The sequence below is a fragment of the Mesoplodon bidens genome (assembly GCF_964165515.1).
Source record: "Mesoplodon bidens genome assembly, chromosome: X".
NCBI lineage: Eukaryota > Metazoa > Chordata > Mammalia > Artiodactyla > Ziphiidae > Mesoplodon > Mesoplodon bidens.
In genome coordinates this window covers 10,088,706-10,105,053 of record NC_138163.1, presented here as the reverse complement: position 1 = coordinate 10,105,053, position 16,348 = coordinate 10,088,706, and the positions used below count along the sequence as shown (strand labels likewise).

Sequence of the window (16,348 nt, the reverse complement as noted above, 5' to 3'; positions counted from 1 at the left end):
AGTGATTGCAAACCAAGGTTCAGAATATCATTTCCTTAGCTCTTGCCGCAGCGTTAAGCGTTTTACCTTTGAAGACAAGCAGAATTTAAATGAGGCCCATAGAACTATGTGCACTATAGATATGGCTTACACTCTAATCCACATTTGCAATATCACTATGAAATGGATCCACCTGTTTTACCATTCCTTATTGCCTAAGAGAAGGAAACTACTATCAGCACTGAATATTCACCTCAGAAAAAACAACCATCAGAAATGAACTAGCCATGCCCTACATCACTGTTTAGGGTTTTTTTTAAAGGTATATTTATCCCAGGGAATCCCTTATTATCCTGATGTTACTCCACATACAACTCTGTACATCCCAAAGTCTACCTTATTTTCACATTCTTTTGCAACTACAAGGGATTCACTGTTTCCATTGAATCATTCAGATTTTGTCTCCAATGTCAGCTTGTCTCCAAATTGATCAATACATGCAAACACACCAAACAGAATCCCAGTCAGCTTTTTTGTAGAATTTGACAAGCCGATTATAAAATTATTATTGAAATGCAAAAGATCTAGAATAACCATAATGATCTGCGAAATAAAGAAGAAGTTTTGAGAACTCATATTGTCCGATTCGACAACCTACTTTAAAAACTATAGTAATCCAAATAGTGTAGCATTGGCATAAAAGTAGATGTACAAATCAAAGGAACAGAAGAGAGGTTTTAGACATAGAACCACCCATATATGGTCAATTTATTTTCAGTAAAGGTGCTAAGATAATTGGAAAAGGATTTTTTAAGTAGCCAGAAAAACTGGATATCTACATGCAAATATTTATACATATAGGTGTATATAGAGATAGATACAGATATGTGTATATACATATATGCATACATAATATTAATGTATATATACCTCAAGCCATATAGAAAAATTAAATTGAATTATATCACTGATGTAAATATAAGAATTTGAACTATAAAACTTCTAGGGAAAATGTAGAATAAAAATTTTTGTGACCTTGGATAGGGAAAACATTCCTTAGAAATGATATACAAAGTAAAAATCATTTTAAAATGACACATTGGGCTTTATCCAAAATAAAAACTTTTCATTCAAGACAAACTGTCAAAAAACGAACATGCAAGCCACAGACTGGGAAAATGCCAAATGTTCACCAACTGATGGATAGATAAAACAGTTTTGTGTTCTATACAATGGAATACAATTCAGAAATGGAAAGGAATGAACTACTGATATACGTAGCCATATCGATGAATCTCAAAGCAACATAAGGGAAAGAAGCCAAACACAAATCTCTAACCACTGTATGATTTCATTTATATAAAATAGTAGAAAAGACAACACTACAGTTGCAGAAGGCAGATCTATAGTTACCAGGGCCTGGAATTGGGAAGAGGAGAATGGCTGCAAAAAGTCCAGAGGCAACTTCAGGAGATAATGCAAATATAATATATCTTTGTTATGGTTGTGGTCAAAAGACTACATACATTTGTCAAAACTCACTGAATAGTACAGTTAAAACTGGTGGATTCATTTTATGGAAATTATACCTCAATGAAACTGATTAAAATATACTTGATGAAAAAGATATATATGTGTGTTTATACATATTTGATACATAGGTTTATAAACTTCATATGTGTGTATACTTGATAGTTAATAAAGATAAGTGTCAGTTTTGTAGCCTCTTTCCTTAGGTATTGTGGGTATAATAGTTGCTAATAATTAAGCTACACAATAAATACCATCGGAACGAGTAAATCAAAGTATTATTAATTATAATACCAATTTTTAAAATTAAAAGAACATATGAATTTGCACAAGTGTATTTCTTTTTGACCAATAGAGGCACACCGCTCACCACCCCTTTGATAAGAACAATCACTAGATGGGGCCTGGGGCAAATATGTAGGAAGGTGAGTGCATAAGATATGCGTAAAGCAGACACTGGTTGGGCAGGGGATGTACAGAGAGCAAGAGAGCAGCCATCTGGAGTGGCCTGACCATACACTGCACCCCTATATACCCTGCACGACCCTTACAGTCTTGGTCCGCCCCTCTTCCTAGATATCCCTGGGGTCAGGTATGTAGGGGGCACTGCAACCAGATACCACAAATACAATACAGACACAAGCAGCTAAAGAGTATCAAGGGTAAGATACCTAGTATGCTAAAAACAGTCATTTGTCAGGATGTGGGCTAATTTTGGAGCCAAGCGCTTGCCAGGTCAATGGAAAGGGAGTCAACAGCAGCAGTGCCCTGTCCAGTTATAAGGAAGGTAAGGACACCCCTGGTTTTCACCAACCCAGAGCCACCCCTATGGGGAGGTGAAGGCCCAGCTTTAAAGAAACATTCTGGTGGCCTAGCCAGGAATCAGCGGTCACAGTACAGATCCGTCACCTCATGTTATGTTGAGTGCCATTAGGGGTGGACCCATTAGGTCTTCCCAAACAAAAGACAGTTAATCCCACTATTTGCACTTGTGTGTCCAGAAGCCAGCCTATTCCATTCCACACAGTATAGCCCAGGGCTCACGGGCAGTCAGTTGTACAGTAACGTTTACCAGCGGGGGTCCTTCTGATGTATTGGCATGTGGGACAGAAAGATGGTGAGAGTTTCTCCCCCGTGGTCAGTAGTCCCCACATAGTCACAGTAGCCGGGTCAATTTTGCATGAGTGTATTTGTTGATTGACTGATCGATTACCAGCGTGCATGAATAATTACCTTGAGAACTGTTCTAGTTGTCTGAAGGTCATGCTATATGCAGGAGTTTCATGCTTACAAAATGGACAATTATCAATTAACTCAAACTCATATTCTACATGAAATCAACTAGGAGTGAGCAGAAGCAACAGAAACAGAAGGTCAATCAATAGTTGCCAGATCTTGGAATACAGGCAAAATAAAAGAATTCAAAACCATAAAAGATCCGGGAAGTAAATACATTCAAATGTCAGGGAAGAAAAATAAGGTTAAAACCCTCTAAAGCACCCATGAATGTGCACAGCATTATTTTGCTTCACTTCAGCTACCTCTGACTAACCAATTATATTAATTATATTCACTAAGCAAAGATCTCAGCAGTGCGTACCTGTGTTATAATGAAGTGTCTGCTTATTCTTAGTCCCAAAAGAGATCTGCAGTTCACAAAGACTCTGCCATATGGAAAACTGTGAAGCCAGCTGCCATAAGGACTCCGTGGAATATGTCAGACTAAAAGATATAAGTGATAAACAAATTAATAGTTATCCTAATGCATCTGGCATGAGAAAAAGTCTATCAGTACATTTATTGTGGATGAAGGAATGTCATTGATTAATCTGCAATCTCCTGCTGTTCATCCGTCAATAGCTCCTTTTAGAAGTTGTGTCCCTCTTTGCCACATTAGGTAAACATTTCATATAAGTAGTAGTGCTTCTGTATATTCATAAAACCACTTTCTAGATGATCTAACCAGACCTACACCTTACATTTTCCTAAACTGAACTCTCCAAGCCACCAATTTCACAATATCTTCTCTTATATAATTCTTACCATATCCCTGCAACATAGTATGAAGTATCATCTTCTTGGTCTTGACTTTGGCTCTTCTCTAGTATGTTCTATATCCCACACCCCAGTGCTGCAATTTGGGGGAGGCACAGGTAGGGTTATACTCAACCAAACTACCTATGACCAAGGCACAGAATTAGGGCAACTATCTTTGTAGCTCAGTCGGCTCCTACAGTGGGCATGAATTACCATGGTAAGAAAACACTGTTTATGCTCCTCATAGTGTATTAGCCCAGGCTTAGAAGTAATAACTGTTTGACAGTCTAACAACTGTCTTCATCTAGTAAGCAGTGAAGTGGTTCAGCAGTATTAATTCTTTGTAAAAGAAAAGCACGGTATTACTGCCCAAAGAGGATTTGAAATTGTTCTTTCATTTGAGAAGTGGATACAGTTTTATGTAACTTATGTAGCCATCACCTTGAACAAGTACAGTGTAATCATAAAGCACATTTATTATTGTTATTTTTGTTTTCGTTGAACCCTTGTATTTATTTAGTTTGGCTATTTCTTTCTGTAGCTCTGGAAAAAAAAGAAACAAAAATGCTATTGGACTCATGGATTTTTAAAATAATTTTTATGTAATACAGGTCCTCTGAGAACAAATAAAATATACAGCCCCATGTAATAATTAAAACTGCATATTTAATAGAAAGTTAAAGCTCCTCTCCTCCCCTTGAAGTCAGTGAAAGGGATATGTTCTTTTCACACCTTGTCTTTCAATTCCTCTTTCCCCTACTGGGTAATTCAGGTTTATATTCTAACTAGGGTTTGAGCAGCGGGAGGGAGGAGAGGTAATGGAGTCGGACTCTCTGTATATGACTAATACTGACCCGGGAATCTAAGTCTGCCATTCTCTGAACTTAAGGCTGCCTTTCTGGCAGGGTGATTCATGGGTTCCTAAGGCATGACACATTTCTGGACATGCTTATCTGCAGTTTCCTTGATGAGGGCTGTATCCATCAGAGTCCCACAGGGTACAGATGGCATCCTCAAATCCAGATCATTTGAAGAAGGTTTACTTTAAGAGGGACTATTTACAAAACTGGAGGTGGAGCATATGCAGACCACAAGGGAAAGTGAAATAACCTGGGGTTAGTGACAGGGGGAGTTACCACTTCTAGCCCTGCATGGATAAGGGAAGGGAGTGGTCACCAGTACCCAGAAGGAAACAGTCATGTAGAGAAAGTCAATAGAAGAAAAACAGAGACCTTTGGTAAAATGGATATGAAAGGTTGAGGGGCCTCAGAGAAAAAGAGCCAGGAAACAAATATCCTGACCTGATCTCCTCCTTCCCTCAGATGTTCTGATGTGGATCCCCACTGGGAAACCCAACTGGAAGCCAAAGGGCGAGGGAACCCTTTGATGTAGTGCATAAAGGTTAGCCTTCCAGAGCAAGGAGCAGATGTAGAAGGGTAGAGAGAGGATGTTGAAGAACAGATGGATGGGAGCCAGAACAAGCACCAATTAATCTCTCTTCTGGTTCCTCTCTAAAACTGCCTTCAGCCCCTAGCATCTTCTAGTATCCACAATTTCCCTCTGCTAAGGTCTGTTACTATTCTAGGTGTCCCTCTTGCTCAGAACCAAAGATACTGATAATATGGACATGACCCTTTAAGTCTACAGGAAACTCTCATCAGTTTTCACAACAAACTCAGGAAGTATAAGCAGCCCTATAAAAATGTCTTTAATTTGGTTCTCCAATGGGTAACCAACTTGTCTCATGCCATTTAGACTTCTCTGGCATGAATGAGAATTAGGCGAAACTGTAAGGGACACAAATTAAGACATCCATGTAGTCCTCTTAAACTCCTTTCCATAGACTTGAGGTGAGGGGCAAACACTCCTCACCTCTACTTCTGCTTGAATGTCAAGAAGACCATGGATAACCTTAGATTCATACTTCCAAAGCTTAGTATCCTCAGCTGAAAGAGACCATATATTTAGTTTTTTCTGGAAGAAAAATGTTGATATATACTCTAATTGTCCCAGTTTGGGATATACACTTGTCGCTGAACAGTAACCAGGAATAGAAGTACTAGTTTTGGTCCAACCTGGGTGATGCTCTCCTCTGTGGCTGGAGTTGAGGATCCATATGACTGAAGGCCCTACAAGTACCAGATTCCCAAAGGAACCAGATGCAGGATGATGGTAAAATCTGCTTATTAGACAAAACTGTAGCTATTATTTTTTCTATAGTATGAACCCAGAATCTTAAAAATGAGCTTTAGAAAATTCCAACGTCAATAAAAATTCTAAACAGAATCCTGAACAGATGACATGTAATACGTAGTGCTACTTGATGTGTGAGGACTCAAGGGTATGCATAACTGAAATGCATGGTCAAGGACAAGTTTAAGGCAGATCAAAAACTACAGGAGATGATTTACTGAAGGTCCTGGAAAAGGCATTGCTTTAACACCTTAATCACAAAACTCCTGTGGTTCTCAAAACTGCACTTTATAACAGACTTTGACACTTGCAAATTTGACTTGTAAGACTGCAACCCCCTGTTCGCTTTTTTTTTCTTTTACATCTTTATTGGAGTATAATTGCTTTACAATGGTGTGTTAGTTTCTGCTTTATAACAAAGTGAATCAGTTATACATATACATATGTTCACATATCTCTTCCCTCTTGCATCCCCCTCCCTCCCACCCTCCCTATCCCACCCCTCTAGGTGGTCACAAAGCACTGAGCTGATCTCCCTGTGCTATGCGGCTGCTTCCCACTAGCTATCTATTTTATGTTTGGTAGTGTATATATGTCCATGCCACTCTCTCACCTTGTCACAGCTTACCCTTCACCCTCCCCATATCATCAAGTCCATTCTCTAGTAGGTCTGTGTCTTTATTCCCATCTTACCCCTAGGTTCCTCATGACATTTTTTTCTTAAATTCCATATATATGTGTTAGCATATGGCATTTGTCTTTCTCTTTCTGACTTACTTCACTCTGTATGACAGACTCTAGGTCCATCCACCTCATTACAAATAGCTCAATTTCATTTCTTTTTATGGCTGAGTAATATTCCATTGTATATATGTGCCACATCTTCTTTATCCATTCATCTGATGATGGACACTTAGGTTATTTCCATCTCCTGGCTATTGTAAATAGAGCTGCAATGAACATTTTGGTACTTGAGCAGTATGTTTCAAAGTTTAGTCCTCCTAACCATCACTTGAGGGACAGGTTACAAAAATCTCTGGCATTCCTCACAGAAATTTTGACATAGTAAACGTAAGATGAAACCCAGGAGTCAGAATGTTAAACAAGCATGAGGTGATTTTAAAAGATGGCCCATAAACTGATAAAAATAAAAACAAAAACATCAAAAATACTTTAAAATTATTTGCCCTTGAATCAAAAGACACACTTCTAGCTTTGCAACTTATTTCTACTGCACTTCCCTTACTTTTCTATCTGTATAACCCAGCTTAGAAATCTCCTTATTTGCAATCTTCATCAAAAGCCATCTAGCATCTTCTAGAACACCAGTGATGGGAAAACTTACTACGTTTAAAAGTCGCTTATTGCAGAGCTCATTTATGCAATCTTGAGTCTACTGTGCTTTTTAGCATTTTCTTTCCTAGTTTCCATGTAAGATATAGAACTGGGTTTGTGAGGAGATGCATATTTGGCCAAGATTATTCTGTTCTAGGTAAGACTGCCACGCTGATACAGAGTGTACCCAAGTATACTCTGGGGTCTAACTTCATTTATTTGCATGTGGCTATCCAGTTGTATAAATATTTCATTGTTTCAACCATTTATTGAAAAGCTGATTCTTTCCCCATTTGAATGGCCTTGACATAATTACCTAAATCCAATTGACCATATATGTATCAGTTTATTTCTCAACTCTAAATTCTTTTCCATTAACTGATATTTTTAATCTTAAGCTAGTAGCATACTGTCTTGAAAACTGTAGCTTTGTACTGAATTTTCCAACAGGAAAGTGTGAGTAATTTGACTATGTTCTTTTTCAGGATTGCTTTGGTTATTCTAGGCTTGTGAATACCCGCAAAAAAGGCAGCAGGGATATTAACTGGGGTTGCATTGAATCTGTAGATCAGTTTGGGGAGGATTTCCGTATTAACAACACTGCCTCGTGATCCATGAACATGGGATGACTTTCATTTATTCAGGTATACTTTAATTTATTTCAACAATATTTTGTGATTTTTAGAGTACAGGTTTGCAGCTTCTTTTGTTTAACTTATTCCTAAGCATTTTATTAACTTTGATACTTTTATAAATTGAACTTATTAATTTTACTTTTGAAGTGTTCATTGCTAGTGTATAGAAATACCATTGCTTTTTGTACACTGATTTGTATCCTGCAATGTTCCTGAACTTGTTTATTAGTTCTAATATCTTTGTGTGGATTCTGAGTATTTTCTACATGCAAAGTCATGTCATACTCAGATAGTTTAACTTCATTCTTTTTGTGATAAAATAAAACATATTTAGACTTTGTCCCAGTTCCTGGCACAGTACTCTGAAAACCTTTGGAATCTCTGGAGTAATAAGAGTGTCTTTTATATGCTAATGAGATGACTAGTAGCTGAGGGATCTTAAATAGCTTCAGATGGGGGCTGGTTGCCAGAAAAATCAAGTCACGATTAGAGGGTTGGTATTTTCAGCCCCCTCCCTGACCTCAAAGGAGTGTAGAGGGACTGGAGATTGAGTCAATTACCAATGGCCAGTGACAATCAATTATATATATGTAATGAAACGTCTAACAACCCCTAAATGATGGGGTTCTGGAGCTTCTGAGTTGGTAAACACTACAAGATGCTGACAGCGTGGCACACCCAGAGTGTGCCCCTTTTCCCATAATTTGCCTGATGCATCTTTTCCATCTGACTGAGTTGTATCCTTCATAATAAACGGTAATAGTAAGTAAAGCATTTTCCTAAGTTCTGTAAGTTGTTCTAATAAATTATCAAACCCAAGGAGAGGGTCATGGGAACCCCTGATTTACAGCTGGCCAGTCAGAAGTGCAAGTAGTAACCTGGGACTTGAGACAGGAGTCTGAAGTGGGGGCAGCCTTGTGGGACTGAGCTCTTAACCTATCGGGTCTGTGCTAGCTCCAGTGATTTTGTGTCAGAATTAAATTGAATTATAGAACACCCAGTTGGTGTCTGGAGAATTAGACAACTGTTTGGTGTGGGAAAAAAACTCATACATTTGGTGTCAGAAGTGTCATGGGTAAAAACAGCTCAGACTTTCCCATCTGGATGACTTTTATCACTTTTAATTGACTGAATACCCTGACTAGAATTACCATTACAATGTTGAATAGGAGTTGTGAGAACATACATCCTTGTCTTGTTCCTAATATCAGGGGGTATCCAGGGCCGTATTATCTGCTGTTCCTTCTTCTTGAACCACTTTTCTCCTCCAGGTCTTTGTAGTGCCAGCTCCTTCATACCTTTCAGATATCAGCTCAAATATTCCTATTCAGAGAGGACCCATCCATTTCTAAAACAGCTTCCTGTCTCTGTCCAAACTCCAGTCACTGTCTATTCCATTCTCTTTTATAAGTTTCCTTGTATTTATTTATATTTGTAAGTATTGTACTTAATTTGTCCAATCACCTTTCCACATTCCATTGCTAGAACCTTAGATCAATGAGAGCTGATCCCTTCTCTAACTTGTTCAATGTCCCTCATGCTTATAACACTATCTGACACATGGTAGGCATTAAATAAATATTTGTTGAATAAATGAACAGATAAGTAAATGAATTAATTAATCAGTCAATATATTAATATGTACTTGAAGCAGAGCTTCTCAACCAGAATGACACAGAATACCAAATGGTCTTAAAAGGGTGTACCTGATATACTGATGCTTTCAGCAATATCTCTCCCCATCCTAGAAGACAGCCTCATCCATTTTTCTAGGTCAATTGTACAAATAATACCTATGTATGCCATGATGTTTAAAAAAAGTTTGGGAAAATTGGTAGAGATGACTTATCTTATTCTTACTCCTTTATTTATTTTTTTCTTGCTTTAAAAAATAGATGCATTCATCTACCCAAGTGGAAACAATGGAGAGGCTGACTACTGACTGTAGGAAAGCAGTCCAAATAGTCATTACAAGGCAAGATTTACCTTCACGGCAACCAATGTTCCATGCCTATAAAGAGAAGAAAGTATGTGTGGGTAGGTATTGGGGGGGGCAGGGTATGGCTGTATGTGCACTCAATGAGCTGCTGTTTCAAAACACCTTTGCCTAAAAGATGTGGAATGATCATAAATCCTGGAGTGAGTAGCCCAGTGGTCTGCAAATGACACTTCCTATTTGTTAAACTAAAGCCGAGACAGAAAGCCCCATCGGTTGCCTTGAATATACTGAAAAGAGCATATTATTTTCAGTAAATCATTGTTTCTACAAATCTTGAGTGTCAGTACCAAAGGAATTGTTTTTTCCTTACTGATATGCAGCCACTCAAAGAAGTAACCACCTTCCAGACAGATGGCTCTGCTTTAGCCAAGCCATCCAGGATGGGGAGCTGGTATACAAGATAAGGGGTCACACTGGAAATAGTGCCTCAAAGGGAGAGTCTGGGAGGGAGGAAGGGAGGGAAGGAGAGGAAGATGGAGAGAAGGAGAAAAAAGAAAAGAAAAGAAAGGAGAAAAGAATAAAGAAAGAAAAGAGTGAGTTTATCTTTATGAAGATAATATTATATATATAGTGTGTGTTATATATATATATTCTATTTCTGAATGTAGAACTGGAAGAAATTTCCAGAAATTCATTACCTGTTATAATAATCTTTTGACCATAATTGAATTACATGTAGTCAACCACAAAGTCTGTGTGTGTCTAAAGAGCCACAACATTGGATTAAGACCTTGCCCTATTTCCCCAGGGACAGCTTCCAAAGTGAGATTCAAAGCCTAGCCTAGGGAAGACCTTCAAGATGGTGGAGGAGTAAGTCCTGGAGATCACCTTTTTCCCCACAAATACATCAGAAATACATCTACATGTGGAACAACTCCTACAGAACACCTACTGAATGCTGTCAGGAGACCTCAGATTTCCCAAAAGGCAAGTAACTCCCCATGTACCTGGGTAGGGAAAAAGAAAAAAGAAAAAACAGACACAAAAGAATAGGGATGGGACCTGCCTCTCTGGGAGGGAGCTGTGAAGGAGGAAAAGTTTCCACACACTAGGAAGCCCCTTCACTGGTGGAAACAGGGGGTGGGTGGGGGGTAAGCTTCAGAGCCACAGAGGAGAGCACAGCAATAGGGGTGCAGAGGGCAAAGTGGAGAGATTCCCGCATGGAGGATTGGTGCTGGCAGGCACTCAACAGCATAAGAGGCTTGTCTGCTCACCCTCCGGGGTGGGCAGGGGCTGGGAGCTGAGGCTTGGGCTTTGGAGGTCAGATCCCAGGGAGAGGACTGGGGTTGGCTGCATGAACACAGCCTGAGGGGGCTAGTGCACTACAGCTAGCCTGGAGGGAGTCTGGGAAAAAGTCTGGAGCTGCCTAAGAGGCAAGACACCATTGTTTCATGGTGCACGAGGAGAGGGGATTCAGAGCACCGCCTAAACAAGCTCCAGAAATTGGCGTGAGCCGAGGCTATCAGCGCAGACACAAGAGACAAGCATGAGATGCTAAGGCTGCTGCTGCAGCCAACAGGTTCCCTGTGTAAAAGCACAGGTCACTATCCACACCTCCCCTCCCAGGAGCCTGTGAAGCCCACCACTGTCAGGGTCCTGTGATCCAGGGACCCCTTCCCCAGGAGAACACATGGTGCACCTCATGCTACTGCAATGTCATGACAGCTTCTGCCACCTCTGCCGCCGCACACTCACCCCGCATTCCGTACCCCTCCCTCCCCCTGGTCAGAGTGAGCCAGAGGCCCCTAATCAGCTGCTACTTTAACCCCATCCTGTCTGAGCAAAGAGCAGATGCCCTCAGGTGACCTACAGACAGAGGCGGGGCCAAATCCAAAGTTGAACCACAGGAGCTGTGCAAACAAAGAAGAGAAAGGGACATTTCTCTCAGCAGCCTCAGGAGCAGCAGATTAAATCTCCACAATCAACTTGATGTGCCGGCATCTCTGGAAAACCTGAGTAGACAACAAATCATCCCAAAACTGAGGCTTTGGACTTTGGGAGCAACAACTGGAGACTTCAGGTTTGCTCTCTGCATCTAATTTGTTTCTGGTCTTATGTTTATCTTAGTTTAGTATCTAGAGTTTATTCTCATTGGTAGATTTGTTTAATGTTTTGGTTGCTCTCTTCCTTTTTTTTACATATAGATATATATACATTTTTCCTTTGTCTCTTTTTGTGAGTGTGTATGTGTATGCTTCTTTGTGGATTTTGTCTGTATAGCATAGCTTTTACAATTTGTCCTAGGGTTCTGTCTGTCCTTTATTTATTTATTTTCTTTTTTAGTATAGTTTTTAGAGCTTGTTAACACTGGTCAATTTGTTTTCTGGTTTGCTTGCTCTCTTCTTTCTTTCTTTCTTTTTCTATTAGTTTTTAATTTTTTATTTATAATAATTTTTTATTTTAATAGGTTTATTTTTTTCTTTCTTTTTTTCCCCCTTTTCTTCTGAGCCATGTGGCTGACAGGGTCTTCGTGCTGTGGCCAGGTGTCAGGCCTCTGCCTCTGAGGTGGGAGAGCTGAGTTCAGGACATTGGTGCACCAGAGACCTCCTGGCTCCACATAATATCAAATGGCGAAAGCTTTCCCAGAGGTATCCATCTCAACACAAAGACCCAGCTCCACTCAACAACCAGCAACCTACAGTGCTGGACACCCTAAGCCAAACAACTAGCAATACAGCAACACAACACCACCCATTAGCAGAGAGGCTGCCTAAAATCATAATAATGTCACAGACACCCCAACATAAACCACTGGATGTGGTCCTGCCCACCAGAAAGACAATATCCAGCCTAATCCAACAGAACACAGGCAGCAATCACCTCCACCAGGAAGCCTACACAACCCACTGAACCAACCTTACCCACTGGGGGAAGACACCAAAAACAACAGGAACTATGAACCTGCAGTTTGTGAAAAGGAGACCCCAAACACAGTAAGTTAAGCAAAATGAGAAGACAGAGAAACACACAGTAGATGAAGGAGCAAGGTAAAACCCCACCAGACCAAACAAATGGAGAGGAAATAGGCAGTCTACTTGAAATAGAATTCAGAGTAATGATACTAAAGATGATCCAAAATCTTGGAAGTAGAATGAAGAAAATACAAGAAACATTTAACAAGGACCTAGAAGAACTATAGAGGAAACAAACAATGATGAAAAGCACAATAAATGAAATTAAAAATTCTCTAGAAGGGATCAATAGCAGAATAACTGAGGCAGAAAAACAGATAAATGACCTGGAAGATAAAATAGTGGAAATAACTACTGCAGATCAGAATAAAGAAAAAAATGGAAAGAATTGAGGACAGTCTCAGAGAACTCTGGGACAACATTAAATGCACCAACATTCGAATTATAGGGGTCCCAGAAGAAGAAGAGAAAAAGAAAGGGACTGAGGAAATATTTGAAGAGATTATAGTTGAAAACTTCCCTAATATGGGAAAGGAAATAGTTAATCAAGTCCAGGAAGCACAGAGTCCCATACAGGTTAAATCCAAGGAGAAACACGCCAAGACATATATTAGTCAAACTATCAAAAATTAAATACAAAGAAAAAATATTAAAAGCAGCAAGGGAAAAACAACAAATAACATAGAAGGGAATCCCCATAAGGTTAACAGCTGATCTCTGAGCAGAAATTCTGCAAACCAGAAGGGAGTGGCAGGACATGTTTAAAGTCAGGAAGGAGAAAAACCTATAACCAAGATTACTCTACCCAACAAGGATCTCATTCAGATTTGATGGAGAAATTAAAACCTTTACAGACAAGCAAAAGCTGAGAGAGTTCAGCACCACCAAACCAGCTTTACAACAAACGCTAAAGGAACTTCTCTAGGCAGGAAACACAAGAGAAGGGAAAGACCTATAATAACAAACCCAAAACAATTAAGAAAATGGTAATAGGAACATACATATTGATAATTACCTTTAATGTAAATGGATTAAATGCTCCTATCAAAAGACATAGACACAGACTGGCTGAATGGATACAAAAACAAGACCCGTATATATGCTGGCCACAAGAGACCCACTTGAGACCTAGGGACACATGCAGACTGAAAGTGAGGGGATGTAAAAAGATATTCCATGCAAATGAAAATCAGAAGGAAGCTGGAGTAGCAATTCTCATATTAGACAAAATAGACTTTAAAATAGACTATTACAAGAGACAAAGAAGGACACTACATAATGATCAAGGGATCAATCCAAGGAGAAGATATAACAATTGTAAATATCTATGCACCCAACATAGGAGCACCTCAATACATAAGGCAAATACTAACAGCCATAAAAGGGGAAATTGACAGTAACACAATCATAGTAGGGGACTTTAACATGCCACTTTCACCAATGGACAGATCATCCAAAATGAAAATAAATAAGGAAACACAAGCTTTAAATGATACATTAAACAAGATGGACTTAATTGATATTTATAGGACATTCCATCCAAAAACAACAGAATACACATTTTTCTCAAGTGCTCATGGAACATTCTCCAGGATAGATCATATATTGGGTCACAAATCAAGCCTTAGTAAATTTAAGAAAATTGAAATCATATCAAGTATCTTTTCTGACCACAACAGTATGAGATTAGATATCAGTTGAAGGAAAAAATCTACATTTTAAATGTCCCTTTTCCCCAGTGTTCTGTAGTTTCTCCAACATTGTAATTACTGCACTATAGTGAAAGTATCTGTTTACATATCTGTTTGTCCAACTAAACTGATAGCTCTCTTAAAGTGGAGGTTTTGTGTTTGTTCTCTTTGTCTCTGCATGAGAAGTAGCCCACTGTTTTCTTCCTAGTACACTGATACTCAATATTTATTGATCTTTTACTAATGTTAGGTTGGTATATAATCTGACTCTGGACTCTCTCATAATTACTGTGGAAACTTAGATCATATTCTCATGACCATGTGAACAATTGGCCTTGGCAGATGGTAAAAACAGCCTGGAAATAGCATGTGCACCTTATTCTCAGTGGTATATCCAGCAAAGCTAAAACCATGGGGAACTAATAAGCTGACCTTTGGACAGAGGCCAAGATCGGGGTGGGAGTGGGGGATTTTGGGACAAGCAAAAGAGAAACGTGTAAATGACGCTATTGGGACCTTTGGGTTGGAGCAAGGGATGGAGGCAGCAGATGAAAGAATGAGAGGTAATTTAGTACCCCTGGCAAGGGCCAAGGAAAAAGTTTTTAAATCCAGGAAGGAACAGCTGGGGTAACATTGACATGAGCACATGCAGAACAGCATCAAAGAAAGTAGATGGGCATTTAAACTTTGCCATTTTTGGTACTAGTTACTAAGACTTCTCCTGGGCATTTGTTCTCTTAATAGACCTAGAATTTCTCTCTGCCTAGCTATCTTTCTCTCGCTTTCTTTGTCCCCCACCCTATCCCTCTGATCTCAGCTACTTTGGGACTCTAGCCAATGCATTACTCTTTCTCAGCAAGAACTCTCTTTTTTCTTTGTTTAATGTGATAACAGTGCCTTTGTGTTAGTAGATCTCAACATGATATGTATCACATAACATTAGTAGTGGTTACCACTCACTGGGCTCAGTGGGTGAGGGGAACTGACCCACTGGATGGGGCAGAAAATGGAATAAAACAACAGGGGAGAGGGATAAGAAAAAAATCAGGAGACTAGGGAACTAGATAGGCTGATTCAGGGGGCAGCAATTTTATACCAGAACCCTGCCTTCCTATGGCAAATGGCTTGGTGATGTGAACATGATAGGTTTGATTATGCCCTTAGAGCATTTATTACAAGATTTTTTGCATAGGACCTTGCAAACTTCAAAGCAGATTTTAGAGATATTTTCCTATATTTCCTTTGGCTCCTCATCCATGACTTCAGTCCCCATGACCCTAGTCCAACTTTCTCTATTGCCTTTTCTTTGGAGAAGTAGGCCTGTTGAAAGACATCCTCATGTGTTCCTTCTGGTCCACAAATATTCAGGATGATTACTTCCCATTTCCTTAATCTTGACAAAGAGGTAATTATATGTACAGGAAATCACAAAATTGCCATGCCCAGGTAGACGAAAAATGTAGCTTCTCCATATATACCTTCTCTGACTTTCCTAATGAGCACCCCTCTAACACACACACACACACACACACACACACACACACACACACACATCTCCCTATAAGTAGCATGGATATATCACTTTAAGTAACAAGTATCTACTCGAATGGCTTAGACCCATTTTCAGAGTTCATTCCTCCACCCCATTCCTCTCCAAGATGAATTTTAGATATATGGGGAAGGCAAGCTTACCTGACTTGGGAACTGCAAAGAAGAGGTAAGCCTCATAGGTAAGACCTTCCATTGTCCAGAAGCTTCTCTGTTTACCCTTAAGCATATTTCTCATTTCCCTGAACATGTAGTATCTTGATGTCCCGCAGTTCTAAAATCTGTGGCTCGTGACCTCACATCCTGGCATTTTGGTTCTCAGTGACCATTTCTAAATTAGTAACTGGTCTGCATTTCTGTTCGCACAGGTGACTCAGACTCTTGAGTTAGGGTTGGCACTTTGACCCAGTTGATTTGCTCTGTAGCACTCAGCTTTAAGGCCACGTCACCCCTACCTTTGTGGCCTTTTCTTGCAAATACTCTAAGAAG

At 39.5% G+C, this 16,348-nt stretch overlaps 1 long non-coding RNA gene across 1 annotated transcript in view; it reads right to left on the bottom strand.

The window, feature by feature from the left end:
• The window catches only part of LOC308609101, a 135,059-nt gene extending 131,833 nt beyond the window's left edge, over positions 1-3,226 (bottom strand). Inside the window, exon 1 of the long non-coding RNA XR_014014269.1 lies at positions 3,110-3,226. This is a non-coding gene — a long non-coding RNA (uncharacterized lncRNA). The remainder of the gene's footprint in view (positions 1-3,109) is intronic.
• Positions 3,227-16,348: the final 13,122 nt, after the last annotated feature.